This window comes from Ascaphus truei, chromosome 16, assembly GCF_040206685.1.
Source record: "Ascaphus truei isolate aAscTru1 chromosome 16, aAscTru1.hap1, whole genome shotgun sequence".
NCBI classification, from domain to species: domain Eukaryota; kingdom Metazoa; phylum Chordata; class Amphibia; order Anura; family Ascaphidae; genus Ascaphus; species Ascaphus truei.
In genome coordinates this window covers 42,899,976-42,912,044 of record NC_134498.1, presented here as the reverse complement: position 1 = coordinate 42,912,044, position 12,069 = coordinate 42,899,976, and positions in this window count along the sequence as shown.

Here is a 12,069-nt window from a genome sequence, read left to right as displayed (position 1 = left end):
ATTACTCTACCTCTCTGCCAGTGAAAATATTAAGGAACTAAGCAGTCTTACAGCCTATTGCCCTAAGTCATTGGTGGGCAACAGGCAGCCCAGGGGATACATGCATCGCTTGGGGTCTCCACCTGCAGCCCCCAACCATTGGCCACCCCAGCAGCCCACTCTCCCTCTCTTCCCAGTGCAGAGGGAGTGGAGATATTGCTGGTGTGAGTCGTAGCTTCTTCAGCTGCTTAATTACGTTGATAAATACTGTACTGCCCACTCCTGCCCTGTGCTAATCACTCGTTGCCAGTGTAAGGAGAGGAGTGGGACCATATTCACCAATGTGGCAGTATTAGGCAGCTTGCTGGAGGGGACGGGAAAAGCTCCTCCCCACAGCTGCAATGCCCTTCTTCCCGATATATATATATCAAAAAAAGGGAAAAAAGCAGTGCCTGTGCTTTGGTTGAATAGGCCAATAATAAAATATATATAATATCCAATACACCAACTGTGATAAATAATAAAAATATATCTACACACTTAAATAGTGAGGATAATAGATGATTCTAACACAAATATTAATTAGACCTATAACCATAAGCAAATAATATAATGAGTATAATATAAAAATGAAAAGGGGAAAAAAAGAGAGTGTGATAACCAGTCCTCAGATAGTCCAATGATGATGTTGATTCTGGTATGAAGGGTCTCCTGCTGCTCTCCAAATGGACAAACCACGTCCACAGGGCATCTATAGAAACAAAGGGAAGAGAGAGCGCACACCCATAGCGTAAAATAGTCAATTTAATGAGGGGAAGGGAAGGAAGGGGTTAAGAAAAGCATTGTGTGATATAATCACCACCATCCGGTTTGTTTCTGCAGTATCCTGGGGCAGTCCCGATCATGCAGTAGTAGGATCAGTGTCCCAGCAAATGTCCAAGGCTGGTAATATTCTTTATACACATGTAAGAGTCCTGGAAAGATGGCTCCTCGTAACTCAAGCCTCTGCAGCAGTCGCGCGGACCAATCAGTTCCGGCGCGCGGTGATGACGTCAGTGTCAATGCGTCTGACGTAATGACGCTCCCTGACGCGTTTCGTCACTCACGGGTTACTTTCCTTACGTCAGACTGCCCCAGGATACTGCAGAAACAAACCGGATGGTGGTGATTATATCACACAATGCTTGATTTTACTGCTTTTTTGTAAGCGCATTTCTTAACCCCTTCCTTCCCTTCCCCTCATTAAATTGACTATTTTACGCTATGGGTGTGCGCTCTCTCTTCCCTTTGTTTATATATATATATATATATATATATATATATATATATATATATATATATACATACATTCATACACACACAGTATGTGTGGGTAATGTGTGGCCCTTTTGAGGGCTCAAGAGTATATTCAGCCCTTGAAGTACAGTATAACATGTGGCTCACCACTGGCCTAAGTCTTTTAGTGAAGAGTAGACGGGTCAGTATTGCAGGTGTGTAATGGGGATGAAGAGCAGAGCAAAATATGATCCAAAGGCTTCTTAAATTGACAGCTGACTACTCTCCCAGTAGCCGCATAGCAAACCTTTTCGTATCAGAAAGTATATAGATTAAACAGCACTCTAATATGGCTCTGGTGCACGGGAACCTGGAGGGACCCTATACCCTCCTCAAATACAATATATAGCACAAAGAGAGGGTACCCAGCACGAAATAATGAAAGAAAGTCAAAATGTCAAAAAGAGATTTTACTAGAATTTAGCCACAAAATTTAGCCACAAAAAATGTAGAGTCTACTGTGCTGTTACTCAGAGTAATGTAAATAGCAAAGCGTCAGTTTACAAATATAGTACAAACATACAATTCATGTACAAAAAGTGGAATGGGAAGGGGACAAGGGAAGGGGGGGAACAAGACAAAAATAAGGGGGTGGCAACGTTTCGGGGCATAATGCCCCTTCTGGCCCATTCCCCAAGATCACAGCGATCTAGGGTACTTCCCTTATGTCCTATAAAGACAGTGTCTCCCAACAAGTATAAAAATGCAATGACAAAGAGAGCAAAATGAGTATACATATGACCAAAGGATAACAGTGCAATATCCAACCTAATGAGTAGAAACAGCGCTAATTTGAGTAAAGCCTAATGGGATAATGGCTATAAGGCAAGTCAAAAGGTGTACCTATGGCAAAGAGGATAATAATGCAACATCAGGCCTAATGACTAGCAGCAGAGCTGATAAGAAAAACACAGATAGTGCTTAGACACTCCTACCCTAGAAGAGCACAAAGTCAAAAGTATAAGCTGCTGGGAACTTCAAAAGCCAATAATGGTGTAGCAACAAAGTCAGGCAAGTGAATGGTAAGGTTAGCACTTAGCGGTTCAGGAGTATTACATGCACCCGAATCCAGAAATGTCTCTGGCAGCAGCACTTGGAACTCTGCCGGTCTGCGACAGGCATTACGCTCCGAAACGCTGCCCCCCTTATCTTTGTCTTGTTCCCTCCCTCCCCCCTTTTCCCTTGTCTTTTCCTCCTCCATTCCCTTACTGTTTGTTCTCCCATTCCACTTTGTGCATATCAATTGTATATTTGTACTATATCTGTAAACTAACGTTTTGCTATTTACATTACTCTAAGTAACAGCACAGTAGATTCTACATGCCCTGGTATTTTGTGGTTATATTCTAGTAAAATTTCTTTTTTACATTTCGGCTTTCTTTCATTACAGTATTTAGTTTGAGTGCTGGGTACCCTCCATTTGTGCTATATTTTTCGTTGCATCAGTTTAACCCTTTTACCATGAGAGTTGTCTGCAAAACTGCCTATACATGCTTTCTTTATACTGCCTCTGCATCCACGCAGCACTACACGCCTCGTTCTTCATAATACTGTAGCAGCATTCCTCTCTGTGCTAGAATCTAACGTTTCTCCTCTCAGGTCCGAATACCTCCCTGGTGCTCAATGTTTTACCTCAAATAAAAATGTACTGGACCGGCCTATTAAACGAGTGTCTAGGCTTTGAACCAATGCTGAGAGCCATTCTGAAAATGCAGCACTACATCTAAGAAGAAGACTTAACATCAGTTACGCCCCCACTTGATTTAGTGAGCAACTGGGCGGATGGGCAAGCGCAACAAGAAAAGTACTAGGGGTTTAGTTGTTTGACCGCATGATAACGGTATACACCATAGCTTGTCTTGTTGCCATTTTTACTGCTGTTCTTGTTCATCAAAGTGCCATGTAGGAGCAGGTCAAAACACTGTCTGGAAAACGTATGTCAAATATATAAAACGTGGTGTCTGGAATTAATAACTTGGTTACATTTAGTTCAGGGCCAAGTGGAATATTGGTGTACAAGCTAAGGCCTTAATTTAGTGTTTTTCAACTTGGGATACCCGGGCGTCTCTAAAGGGTCCCCTGCAATTTTCAGGTCAATTGAAAATTGTATCAAATACAGAAGAATTTGCTATTAGAGAGGGTTGGGGTTGGGGTTGGGGTTCCTTACAATGCATCTGATCTCAGACGCACTATTAGAGAGGGTTGGGGTTCCTTACAATGCATCTGATCACAGATGCGCTATTAGAGAGGGTTGGGGTTCCTTACAATGCATCTGATCTCAGACGCACTATTAGAGAGGGTTGGGGTTCCTTACAATGCATCTGATCACAGATGCGCTATTAGAGAGGGTTGGGGTTCCTCGGAATTTCACTTAGGGTTCCTTAACCCCAAAAAGGTTGGAAACCACCGTCTAAATATGTACTTAACTGCATTGCAAAGCAAAGTGTTGCAGGGCTTTCTGGCACTGAATGTGCATTGCTGTATTTGCTACTGCATTTCCCTTAATGATCATTGAGTGATTACAACCCAAAGGAGCCGTGGCATAAACCACACATCATTCCCAACAGTTTGTTTTATTACATTTCTCTCCCTTTTTTCGCCAATTCTTACCACATAATGCATTACAAAAAATATTTTCTGAATGGGTTGGATAGGATAAAACAGCCATATTATAAATGAATATTGTGAATGGGCGCAAGGCTGACAAAAGCACAGATTCTGGGGGAGGACACAAAGCGCAAAAACGTCCTCTCCAGGGTGGGAAAAAATCACATGGAATCATAAACCGATGTAGGCAGCATATGTGGGGGGAAAAGAAGAAAAATATAGTGCAACACAGTTTTAATTAATATAAAATACTAGAGCAAGGAGCTCCAATACACTCACATGCTCCAGAACAAAATATAGCAGTTTAACCACTCTGGGTGCAGACACAGCTTGGTAAGGCTCTAGTCAGCTACAACACGTCCTCTACTTCCGCACTCGGGCGGCGTCTGACATCACGGACAGGTTCCTCCAATCGTCCAGCAGTGGGAGAAGGATCATCTGGCTCCGTTGTGGTCAGCAGCAGCGCAGGCCGCGTGGGGGCGGGGAGACGCGAAAGAAACACAGCTGATGTCACGGCAGAGAGTCCGCAAAGAATCCCACTGCTTCACAGGTCAGAGCGCACAGGTAACCCTACGCGTTTCATCCGGTAGTTCGGACTTCTTCAGGGGTGTTCCTCTGCCCTAAACTATGTCAAGTTTAAGAGGCCCCAGAAATTAGACATAGGATGTATTATTCTGAATGAAGGGACTATTGAAAATATAAACATGAAAGCATTGTACCAGCATTGGTATACACAAAGATGACGGTGTAAAACTAAAATGAACAGTGTCTGCACATCACATTGCTTTTAACAGTAAACCATTTTATTTCGGGATTTTTGAAGAGCAAAGTCATGTTCTTTATTTATCATCCGATTTTGACAAAACTTCAAATGCATTAATTTAGTTTCTATTATTGAGGCCCTAAGCTGTAGCTTAGTTAGTTTTTGCGCAATACGGCAATACCGTAAACCAGGGGTGCTGAACTCCAGTCCTCAAGCTCTTCCCCCCACCCCCCCCCCCCCAACAGGTCAGGTTTTCAAGATATCCCTGCTTCAGCACAGGTGGCTAAATCAGTCCCTGCTTCAACACAGGTGGCTCAATCAGTCCCTGCTTCAACACAGGTAGTTCAATCAGTCGCGGGGGGGGGGGCTTGAGGACTGGAGTTGAGCACCTTTGCCCTAACCTATAAGATCCTTGTTACTAATTGGTTAACTGACAGACAGCCATCTTGAGAGAAAAAAAGGTAGCGCTGTTTATAAACGAGAACAGTTCTCTGGAACTGGCATGTCCCATTGTAAGACCTGTGTAGGTAAGTCAAACTAATTCCAAAAAGGGGGCGCTCAACAAGAGGATTGCAGCTTTAGCAGGGTTAAGCCAACATAAATTGCATCTCCGCTAAAGTTTGCTATGATGGCATCCTGACTCTGGCTCCTTGTGTAGCATGTTGTTAAGCTATCTTTTTCTTGCTCTGGAAAATGTTACATCCATTCCAGTGTATGAAGCTTAAGTAGCATGGGGCAGACGGCTTCACAGCACATTGAATCTGGGCCTAAATGGAAAATGTTCCTAATATTTAAAAGCCACACACATTATTGTACCTCATATCTGTCAGACGGGCCAGCGACACAGTGCAAAGAAATGGGTTGCTGCTGGAAAGGTTAAGCAATAAAATAAGAGGCTTGTTCTGGATCTGTCGATGAGGCAAATTGGGCAATTTTGGGCCAAAATAACCTATTGGCTTCAATGGGGAATTTCTGCAGAAAATGGTCCAATCTGCCACTTTGGCAGATAAAGATGTCTCAAGCAACACAGAAGGTGTTAGCTGGTTAAGTGCTTTCACTTGAGTGCACATTGTTTCATTATATTTTGCTATGTGAAACTGCTGCTGCTGTCAGTGGGCTCTGATATTACTGCATTTAGTTTTAAGCAAACATCAGCTATGCCTTTCTACACCCTATTTTTAATAGTCAAATGATGAAGCCACTTACATACTACTTGTTAGAATGAGATAAAAACATAACTCATTAGAGCAGGGGTTCTCAACCCCAGTCATCAAGACTCACCAACAGGTCTGGTTTTCAGAATATCCCTGCTTAAGCACAGGTGGCTCAATCAGTGGCTCAGATTGAGCCACCTGTGCTGAAGCATGCTCTTTGACTGAGCCACCTGTGCTGAAGCTGGGATATCGTGAAAACCTGCCCTGTTGGGGGTTCTTGAGGCCGGGGTTGAGAACCCCTGCATTAGATGAAAGATAATTTGACGTTTTTCATTATTAAAAATGTCTAGGGTGCTAGGTATAAATATGTTTGTACTTAAAGGAGTTAATTTTACCTCCATTAAGTACATGTATTTCAGAAGTGGAATTCACAAAATTTGCACTGTTTTATAAGTGTTCCAAACTTGTGTTTTCACTGGTTATGTTCAGAACTGAAAACTGGACACAAAATAAAAATAATACTGCATGAGATAAGTTGATGTCTGACAATATCCCTATGTGGGCACTGTACCAGGGTTTAATCTTCAATTGCAAGTGTGGAGATGGTGAGCGCACTTAGAAAATGGTAGAAGGGACAAAAGGGCAGTCTGTCACAATACAAGGCAGGAACATCAATACAAGGCAGGAACATCCAATGTATACAAGTGGGAGGGGGGGGAGAGAGAAGGGAAAGGTGAAAAATATATTAAAGTTGATATCTTGTACTCACACGGCCGTGTGTGAGCCTGATCTTCATAAATGGTATCTTTACACCGCCCAGTGAGCCCCAGGCTCTATAACATCAACAGCATGGGACATCCACAGTCCCATCAGCCGCCCCACGCAGTCCCAAGTAAGGAGATATCAGGCAGGCAATTACAAATATAAACTTTATTCCGACTCGAAAAAGTAAATGTACACTTACAAAGTGTATATGCGCTCTGGTGCTGACAGCCGTCCGGTGAGCCCCTGCGCAGTGTCTTCCTACTGTCGTGTAAGTGCTTTAAAAATTCAATTTTAAAAAAAATTAAAAATGTCATTCAGAGTTGTTGTTTTTTTTTTTTTAATGCTACAAGTATTTTCTCATAGTACAGAACTGATTTATTTAAAAAAAAAACATGTAGGATATTGCTTGGTCTGCAGGTTTAAAGTGCTAGGGTATAATGACCACCCCACGTGCCAATGTTAAACCAGGGAAACCCACTTCAGATGCAACATCTTTTCGAATCTGCTCCTGCGAGCCTCTCCGAAGCCCGCTCAGTTTGTAACAACGCAATGACCTGCAGCTGTTGATATTACAAGGTGTGTTATAGCCCCAGAATAAATATTGCACTCAAAACCCGAACAAGTTAAGAATCAATGTACTGTAAAATGAGGAGATAACAGTGAAGAGGCTGAAAGTGAGGTTTATCCGAGCCGCCTTACACCCTGCACCGAAGCACGAAGACGAAGGCATGTGAGAAATACAGTTTCCTTTCAATTTTTAAATGCTAGTGCTGTGTGGCAAAGCTAGAGAGAACTTTAATAAATCCCTCACCCAATGAAATATTCATTCACTCCATTTCTCTGATGTCGGGGGGGGGGGGTTGCAAATGCTTTGCAAAGCAATAAATGTCAGCAATGCAATATGTTGCAGTCCCCTCCTGACAGGCTACACTGAGTGGGTTAGTAGGGATAACATAAGGTTGTTGATTTTGTGTTACGTCTTTTTGTCCCACAAGCATTAGGTGACTATACATTTTGATCTACAGAGGGCGCTATGTGGTTGGTTTGACACCTTTTGTGTCATTGTGATCGGCATACAGTATGTGAAATAAATCATTGGCTTTGGGGGGGAAAAAAAAGCTATTTCCATAAAAAAATACAGCGGTGATTAGCTGCACTAGAAATCTTATTATATTAAAAAAAAGTTTTGTCCACCCGCTTCCGTGAGATATAGCTCATCAGTGAAATAATGCACATAGCCTGGTGGCAGATACTGTATGGAGAATCGGGTAGCTAAGTGTGGACAGGAACAAAGAAAGAGGAAGTCGGTTGATATGTGAGGGGAAAGCAAGAATGCTGGAGGAGAGAGGGGCAGAAAGATTTGATGACCTCGTAAGGTATTAAAGGAAAAAGGTTTGTAAGAGAGAAGGGAGGGAAGAGAGAAGTGGGGGAAGAGAGAGAAGGTGGCAGGGAGAGAAGGATGGGAGAGAGAGGAGTGGGGGAAGAGAGAGAGAAATTGGGGGGGATAGAGAGAGCGAGAAAGTTGGGGAAGAGAGAAGGGAGGGAAAGGACGAGTGAGGGAAGACATAGAATGTGAGGGAAGAGAGAGAGAAGGTGGAAGGGAGAGAAGGGTGGGAGAGAGAATTGGGGGATGAGAAAGAGAAGGTGGAAGGGAGAGAAGGGAGGGAGAGAGAGGAGTGAGGGAAGACATAGAATGTGAGGGAAGAGAGAAAGAAGGTGGAAGGGAGAGAAGGGTGGGAGAGAGAATTGGGGGATGAGAGAGAAAAGGTGGAAGGGAGAGAAGGGAGGGAGAGAGCACAGTGGGGGATGGGAGACAGAGAAGTGGGGAAGAGAGAGTAGAAATTGCGAGGGGAGAGAGAAAGTGGGGGAAGAGAGGGGGAGAAGGGAGGGAGAGAGCAGAGTGGGGGATGGGAGAGAGCAGAGTGGGGGATGGGAGAGAGCAGAGTAGGGGAAGAGAGAGAGAGAAATTGGGGGAAGAGAGAGAGAGAGAGATAAATTGGGGGAAGAGAGAGAGAGAAAGTGGGGGAAGAGAGAAGGAGGGAGGAGTGAGAAGGTGGGAAAGAAAAAAGTTAACCCCGTCATTACTTTGCAGAGGGTGGGATTGGCACGAGTAGCGTCCAAGGGCTGAGCTCTTGTTCAGTGATAAGGTAGTTGTAGAAGAGTCAGTGCTATGGTGGGATACAAGTTTCATTCCATAATACCTCAGCAGTCATAAACTTAATTAAGATTTGAATTGATTCTGTGAAAATATTACATTCTGTTGAGGTATCACATCTAATTAAAATAAATATGCTTTCATTCAACGTAGATATTACCGTGCTGAAGGAGCCTGACGAAGAATTAATAAAATAATGAAAGCCCATCGCAAATATGCCGGAAAGGCAGACCACAAATTGCATACATAAAGCAAACTTTTACAGTTCGCGCAAATACCAAGAGACATATTAAATCACTCATGCAAACAAAGCAAAGGAAAATTATCTGGCTGAACAGACATACATATTTCAACCAAAGAACAATCAGTCTCTGTTGGATAAAGCTTAGTGAAAAAAGAGGATAAAATAGTGCACAGTTGAATGTATCTTTGACTCATTATAAAAATAACATAAGAAAAAAAGAAGACCTATTTTGCATGTAGATTACGTTGGAGATCCCCAAACAAATATCACAAGGAGAATGTATGGGGTTTCATATTGTCCATTCCCAATGATATGGGAATGTCTACCATAAGCATGCTGCCCGGGACCATGATGAGTGATTTCTGCTTAAACAATTACTGTCTAAGTCAAGGGTTTTCAGCCTTTTTTATAATCTCTCGGGGCACCCCTAATCACAGTGCTCAGCTGCTGAGGCACCGCCACAACAGGACAGGGTCACAGAGAACACAGTCGGCAAGTGTGATCGCGCGTGCGCATGAGCAGTCGGCAAGTGCCGATCACGCGTGCGCGGCCAAAAGGATTATTGAAAAACCAGGACAGCACCCCAAAAAGTCAGGACAGAGCCCTAAAAACCGATACTGTCCCGGCTAATCCGGGACATCTGGTCACCTTATTCATAGAAAGACTCAGATTTTGGGGGCAGTGGCAGATGCGTTGACCATGTGGACTTTCATTTGTTATGGGGAGACCTGTTTATTCAGCTGAAGATTATGTGAAGCATTGCTCTGCCTCTAAGCCAGTGTTTTTCAACAGGGGTTCCCCTAATGTGGTCCCTCTATTTTTCAGGTAATTGAAAATACAGAAGAATTTAAAATGCATCTGATCTCAGACGCGCTATTAGAGAGGGTTGGGGTTCCTTACAATGCATCTGATCTCAGACGCGCTATTAGAGAGGGTTAGGGTTCCTTACAATGCATCTGATCTCAGATGCGCTATTAGAGAGGGTTGGGGTTCCTTACAATGCATCTGATCTCAGACGCGCAATTAGAGAGGGTTGGGGTTCCGCAGAATTTCACAGTATAATTATAGGGTTCCTTAGTCAAAAAAGGTTGAAAACCACTGCTCTAGGGCTGAGAGTATAGTGCGCGCTTGAGCGCGTGCGCGAGCCCGTCGCTCAAGCGTTTTCTGCACATAGTAATTCAGGTGATGGAGAGGCATGGCTATGATGTCACAACGCTGGTTCCCTGTGATTGGCTGAACCGCTCACGTGACGCTGCCATCGCTCAAAAAGACAATTTTTTAGTCTTTTCAAAACGTGGTCACGCCATCACGCTCCGTCGCCCGCACTAGGGCGGCCTCATAGGTGTTCTGCTACTTGTTCTTGTAGCGCGCACGCCACCGCACGGACTATAACCACAGCCTAAGTCATCTAAACTAATGCAACACTTGCTTTCTAACGGACACTTGTTCCCACCATAGAGACCCACTAATTTCCAATCTTTTGCAGATAAAATTCCTGCATTTCCTGCATTTCCTGCATTTCCTGCATGACCCGAGCATCACCACAACCACATATTTAAAGTTTGAATTGTATCATATTTGTGGGGGTGGGGGAGGAGCAGTGACATTTTTGATCTAGCAAGATCTGTAGGGTATTTCCCCCCCAGTCACATATCACTCTGGAATGCAGACGTATTACTTGCATCAGGCATCAATGCGCTCGTAAACGTCAATATAATCCGACACGATAAAATAAGAATCATTTCACAAAAATGTGTGTTTTCTCAGATGGACCAGAGACCTCTAATGTCGCTATTCTGGTTATTTAGACCCTTACAGCTGAGCTATACAGATGTGTTACGGTGTCAAAGAACAACTGAACCCTTTAATACCCTTCAAAACATATGTATTGTAATTGGTACAATTTGGTCCACTTATCCAATGTATTTAAAAATACTATTGTTGTGGTTGAACCTAGATTAAAAAAATAAATAAACAAACGGCATTCTATATTATATAACATTTATTGTATATTGTCTACAGTGCAACATGTAATAAACATGTTGAACATTTTAGTCATTGTTGAGGAGGATCTGTGATTTTGCTCAGGGACCCCAGGTAACCTCCCAGGTTGAGAACCACTTATTTAGATTATTATTGGTTACATGAGGGGTGCTGAACCCCGGTCAGCAAGCCTCCCCATTAGGTCAAGTGTTCAGGATATCCCAGCTTCAGCACAGGTGGTTCAATCAGTCCCTGCTTCAGCACAGGTGGCTCAATCAGTGGCTCAGTCTTTGACTGAGCCTCTGATTGAGCCACCTGTGCAGAAGCTGGGATATCCTAAAAACCTGACCTGTTGGGAGGGCTTGAGGACTGGAGTTGAGCACCCTTGGGTTACATAAATGGGAAGATATAACCTGAAAAAACACATCTATGACAATTAGATTAGTGGAAATTAAAGTGAGCCATTGCATTGGTATTCCTACTGCTTTAACAAAAAACTGATGTTGGACTGAAACTGAGATCAATCTAAAAGGCGAAACAGGCCTTTGGGGACCTCTGGTTGAACTTTGTCCACTTCCCGAAGATTTATGGCCAATGAAATGATGGTATTGCACATTTACTGTCATATGAAACAAACGGTAATGGAACGTTCTGCGTGAAGCTAGCACCCCCGTAACCAGAAAGTGAACACGATTTAGAAGTATCCAACAACGATACTGTCATAAATATTTCAGGCAGGGACATTTCCAAGAGTAAACCAATTACTGCAATGTGTTACCAGCCACCTGACCAAGAAAAACAACTGAACTGTAAGTGCATTAAGCAAATAAAGAAAGCATGTAAAAGCAGCAGAGTGGTAGTAATGAGAGATTTTAATAACACATGGAGAGAATCTGAATACATTAAGCGGAGACTTATGTTTCTGGGTGACGGAACGCTTTTCAACTCAACAAGAAAGAACGCAGAACATTGGTATTCCATAGATGTCTCCTTGTTCCATTGAAGACATACAGGTAAGGGATAACCTGACAGGTCGCGTTTACAGCTGCATTATTTTCTCTCTAATCCTTCGCGGTTTGAGGAG